Source organism: Epinephelus lanceolatus, chromosome 9, assembly GCF_041903045.1.
Source record: "Epinephelus lanceolatus isolate andai-2023 chromosome 9, ASM4190304v1, whole genome shotgun sequence".
Classification (NCBI taxonomy): Eukaryota; Metazoa; Chordata; class Actinopteri; order Perciformes; family Serranidae; genus Epinephelus; species Epinephelus lanceolatus.
Window position 1 is genome coordinate 1,427,416 of NC_135742.1, and position 6,028 is coordinate 1,433,443.

Genomic DNA, 6,028 nt, shown 5'->3' on the forward strand with positions numbered 1-6,028 from the left:
CAGTAAAGTCACAATAAAGTCTCAGTAAAGTCTCAGTAGAGTCACAATAAAGTCACAACAAAGTCTCAGTAAAGTCACATTAAAGTCTCAGTAAAGTCACAATAAAGTCTCAGTAGAGTCACATTAAAGTCTCAGTAGAGTCACATTAAAGTCTCAGTAAAGTCACAATAAAGTCTCAGTAAAGTCTCAGTAGAGTCACAATAAAGTCTCAGTAGAGTCACAATAAAGTCACAATAAAGTCTCAGTAAAGTCACAATAAAGTCACAATAAAGTCTCAGTAGAGTCACAATAAAGTCTCAGTGGAGTCACAATAAAGTCTCAGTGGAGTCACAATAAAGTCTCAGTAACGTCACAATAAAGTCTCAGTAGAGTCACAATAAAGTCTCAGTAACGTCACAATAAAGTCTCAGTAGTCACAATAAAGTCACAATAAAGTCTCAGTAAAGTCACAATAAAGTCTCAGTAAAGTCACAATGAAGTCACAATAAAGTCAGAGTAAAGTCTCAGTAAAGTCTCAGTAGAGTCACAATAAAGTCTCAGTAAAGTCACAACGAAGTCACAATAAAGTCACAGTAAAGTCTCAGTAAAGTCTCAGTAGAGTCACAATAAAGTCTCAGTAAAGTCTCAGTAGAGTCACAATAAAGTCTCAGTAAAGTCTCAGCAGAGTCACAATAAAGTCTCAGTAGAGTCACAATAAAGTCACAATAAAGTCTCAGTAAAGTCACAATAAAGTCTCAGTAAAGTCTCAGTAGAGTCACAATAAAGTCTCAATAGAGTCACAATAAAGTCACAATAAAGTCTCAGTAAAGTCACAATAAAGTCTCAGTAGAGTCACGATAAAGTCTCAGTAAAGTCTCAGTAGAGTCACAATAAAGTCTCAATAGAGTCACAATAAAGTCACAATAAAGTCTCAGTAGAGTCACAATTAAGTCACAATAAAGTCTCAGTAAAGTCTCAGTAGAGTCACAATAAAGTCTCAATAGAGTCACAATAAAGTCACAATAAAGTCTCAGTAGAGTCACAATTAAGTCACAATTAAGTCACAATAAAGTCTCAGTAAAGTCACAATAAAGTCTCAGTAAAGTCTCAGCAGAGTCACAATAAAGTCTCAGTAGAGTCACAATAAAGTCACAATAAAGTCTCAGTAAAGTCACAATAAAGTCTCAGTAAAGTCTCAGTAGAGTCACAATAAAGTCACAACAAAGTCTCAGTAAAGTCACATTAAAGTCTCAGTAAAGTCACAATAAAGTCTCAGTAGAGTCACATTAAAGTCTCAGTAGAGTCACATTAAAGTCTCAGTAAAGTCACAATAAAGTCTCAGTAAAGTCTCAGTAGAGTCACAATAAAGTCACAATAAAGTCTCAGTAAAGTCTCAGTAGAGTCACAATAAAGTCACAATAAAGTCTCAGTAGAGTCACAATAAAGTCTCAGTGGAGTCACAATAAAGTCTCAGTGGAGTCACAATAAAGTCTCAGTAACGTCACAATAAAGTCTCAGTAGAGTCACAATAAAGTCTCAGTAACGTCACAATAAAGTCTCAGTAGTCACAATAAAGTCACAATAAAGTCTCAGTAAAGTCACAACGAAGTCACAATAAAGTCACAGTAAAGTCTCAGTAGAGTCACAATAAAGTCTCAGTAAAGTCACAATAAAGTCTCAGTAAAGTCTCAGTAGAGTCACAATAAAGTCTCAGTAGTCACAATAAAGTCTCAGTAAAGTCTCAGTAGAGTCACAATAAAGTCTCAGTAGTCACAATATAGTCTCAGTAAAGTCTCAGTAAAGTCACAATAAAGTCTCAGTAAAGTTTCAGTAGAGTCACAATAAAGTCTCAGTAAAGTCACAATAAAGTCTCAGTAAAGTCTCAGTAAAGTCACAATATAGTCTCAGTAAAGTCTCAGTAAAATCACAATAAAGTCTCAGTAAAGTTTCAGTAGAGTCACAATAAAGTCACAATAAAGTCACAATAAAGTCTCAGTAAAGTCTCAGTAGAGTCACAATAAAGTCTCAGTAGTCACAATATAGTCTCAGTAAAGTCTCAGTAAAGTCACAACAAAGTCTCAGTAAAGTTTCAGTAGAGTCACAATAAAGTCTCAGTAAAGTCTCAGTAGAGTCACAATAAAGTCTCAGTAAAGTCTCAGTAGAGTCACAATAAAGTCTCAATAGTCACAATATAGCCTCAGTAAAGTCTCAGTAAAGTCACAATAAAGTCTCAGTAAAGTTTCAGTAGAGTCACAATAAAGTCTCAGTAAAGTCACAATAAAGTCTCAGTAAAGTCTCAGTAAAGTCACAATATAGTCTCAGTAAAGTCTCAGTAAAGTCACAATAAAGTCTCAGTAAAGTTTCAGTAGAGTCACAATAAAGTCTCAGTAAAGTCACAATAAAGTCACAATAAAGTCTCAGTAGAGTCACAATAAAGTCTCAGTAGAGTCACAATAAAGTCACAATAAAGTCTCAGTAGAGTCACAATAAAGTCACAATAAAGTCTCAGTAGAGTCACAATAAAGTCTCAGTGGAGTCACAATAAAGTCTCAGTAACGTCACAATAAAGTCTCAGTAGAGTCACAATAAAGTCTCAGTAACGTCACAATAAAGTCTCAGTAGAGTCACAATAAAGTCTCAGTAACGTCACAATAAAGTCTCAGTAGTCACAATAAAGTCACAATAAAGTCTCAGTAAAGTCACAACGAAGTCACAATAAAGTCACAGTAAAGTCTCAGTAGAGTCACAATAAAGTCTCAGTAAAGTCACAATAAAGTCTCAGTAAAGTCTCAGTAGAGTCACAATAAAGTCTCAGTAGTCACAATAAAGTCACAATAAAGTCTCAGTAAAGTCTCAGTAGAGTCACAATAAAGTCTCAGTAGTCACAATATAGTCTCAGTAAAGTCTCAGTAAAGTCACAATAAAGTCTCAGTAAAGTTTCAGTAGAGTCACAATAAAGTCTCAGTAAAGTCACAATAAAGTCTCAGTAAAGTCTCAGTAAAGTCACAATAAAGTCTCAGTAAAGTCTCAGTAAAGTCACAATAAAGTCTCAGTAAAGTTTCAGTAGAGTCACAATAAAGTCTCAGTAAAGTCACAATAAAGTCACAATAAAGTCTCAGTAAAGTCTCAGTAGAGTCACAATAAAGTCTCAGTAGTCACAATATAGTCTCAGTAAAGTCTCAGTAAAGTCACAATAAAGTCTCAGTAAAGTTTCAGTGGAGTCACAATAAAGTCTCAGTAAAGTCTCAGTAGAGTCACAATAAAGTCTCAGTAAAGTCTCAGTAGAGTCACAATAAAGTCTCAGTAGTCACAATATAGTCTCAGTAAAGTCTCAGTAAAGTCACGATAAAGTCTCAGTAAAGTTTCAGTAGAGTCACAATAAAGTCTCAGTAAAGTCACAATAAAGTCTCAGTAAAGTCTCAGTAAAGTCACAATATAGTCTCAGTAAAGTCTCAGTAAAGTCACAATAAAGTCTCAGTAAAGTTTCAGTAGAGTCACAATAAAGTCTCAGTAAAGTCACAATAAAGTCACAATAAAGTCTCAGTAAAGTCTCAGTAAAGTCACAATATAGTCTCAGTAAAGTCTCAGTAAAGTCACAATAAAGTCTCAGTAAAGTTTCAGTAGAGTCACAATAAAGTCTCAGTAAAGTCACAATAAAGTCACAATAAAGTCTCAGTAAAGTCTCAGTAGAGTCACAATAAAGTCTCAGTAGTCACAATATAGTCTCAGTAAAGTCTCAGTAAAGTCACAATAAAGTCTCAGTAAAGTCTCAGTAGAGTCACAATAAAGTCTCAGTAAAGTCTCAGTAGAGTCACAATAAAGTCTCAGTAGTCACAATATAGTCTCAGCAAAGTCTCAGTAAAGTCACAATAAAGTCTCAGTAAAGTTTCAGTAGAGTCACAATAAAGTCTCAGTAAAGTCACAATAAAGTCTCAGTAAAGTCTCAGTAAAGTCACAATATAGTCTCAGTAAAGTCTCAGTAAAGTCACAATAAAGTCTCAGTAAAGTTTCAGTAGAGTCACAATAAAGTCTCAGTAAAGTCACAATAAAGTCACAATAAAGTCACTAGCTGTGTTTCCATCCAAAAGTGATTGGAATCATTGGGAAATGTGCATTAAAAGAAATATGAATCCTGTGTGTTTCCATTAAATGTACGGACTTTGGTGAAAACTATGAACTCGCGTGAGTTTTCCGCAGAACCGGAAACAAAACAAGTCCCGCATTCTTCTTCTTCTACGTTTTCTGGTGCTGGCAACCAGCTTGTAAATGCATTATCACCTTCCCGACCTGGAGTGTGGATATCACCATGGAGAGAGGTGCGCTACGTCAGACTTAATTCGAACATAACTGTTTCCATCCCCCGTTTTGTGAATCAACATTTTTTCGAATCAACCAAAACCCGGCTAAAGCGAGTGTATTTTAGTTTGTGCGAATCAGGGGATTTGAATTTGATTTTTGGGGTTTCCATCATAATTTTCCGATGCGATACTTCTAGATGTGCATATAAACAGGCTGATGGAAACACGGCTACAGTCTGAGTCTGTGATGTCACTAAAGCTGTCAGGTAAAAGTCGAGCAGCAGAAGTGTAACTATACTCAGAGACCTCAGATTTGTACTTGAGTAAATGTATTTAGTTACTTTCCACCACTGTGTAAGTTCAGTGTGAAACTCTGAGGTGCACCAGTGAACCAATCAGCTGTCAGACTGTGTTTGTAGTCTTCTTCTTCTTCTTCTTCTCCTTCTTCTTCTTCGTCTTTACTGGATCATATTGTAGCTGCCTGGTCAGATCACCATGGTAACCACTGCTGTAGGGTGAACCCAGATTAAAGGGACAGTTCAGATGTTTTGCAGTGGAGTTGTATGAGTCTTTTGTCCACAGTCAGTCGATGGAAAAGCTCGGTGCCCAGAGAGGCAGTCAGAGCTACAGGCTACAATGAGGCTAAAAACAGAGTTCAAATGAGGTTTTTCCAAACAGCTTTTTATGTCGGGGCTTCAGGACACTTGGATCACTACGGACGAGCAGTATGGAGATATTTTGTGGTTTCAATGATGTGTTTTTGGACGTTTGAATCTGGGGCGCCGTCAGCCTCCATTAGGTGGAGTTGTGTTGCTACCTCCTCTCCCCTTGGATCTCTGCAAGTGATGTGAGGACTCTAAAACTTCACCTGAGCCTCCCTCGACATATGGGTGAGTAGATAATGGCTGAATTTACATTTTTGGGTGCACTATCCCTTGAATATCAGACTGATTACCAAGTGGAAAATGCCAGGCCAGGGCTCAGCAATGTTTACTTTAAAGGAGCCAGTGTTGGCCAAAAAATTGTCTGGAGCCATGAAACACCTGAGTAAAGATTAGACAGCCCACCATCATTATGAGCAGGTCTATAGGAGCATTCATTAACATGACTTGACCTGCGAGGCGGCTCCTCTGCAGAGAGTTATTTATGATTATTTACTGCTATAACTTCACAGTGTTGGTGGTGACAGCTGATGAATCTGTCCACTCACTAATAAATCCTACAAGACTTTTCCTTTTTGGATGTGTGATCTACAGCGAGCTGAGCTGGAGCGACGCCACACAGACGCCGCTACTTAAGCTCAGACACATACAAACGTAGACGCACAATTTAGTCGATGAAACGTTACAGCTTTGTTTAGCTCGATGTTCAGGCTGCACACAGGTGTATAATGCAGTCATCACTTCAGGCCTCCAGCAGTGACACAGGAAAATGTGAATGTTAAAAAATAACTGTTAAACATTTCCGTATCATTTTCTGTCAGAGCCACAGGGAGACCCATGGAGAGGGTCTGAAGAGCTGCATGCTGCTCTGTAGCTGCACGTCGCCGACCCCCATCGCCGTCTGAGGCCCAGAATCCAGTTTTTAACATCACCGGAGGAACTGTCACTTGTGATGTTTCTACATTGTTGAGGAGCGTGTTTCATTGTGCGACGTGTCGTCTCAAGAGGCTGATTGAGTTAAGTTAGAGCTTCATTTCAGGGTGTTGCAGCAGTCGCCTCTAGAGTCAGACCTGAGATCATCATCTCAGA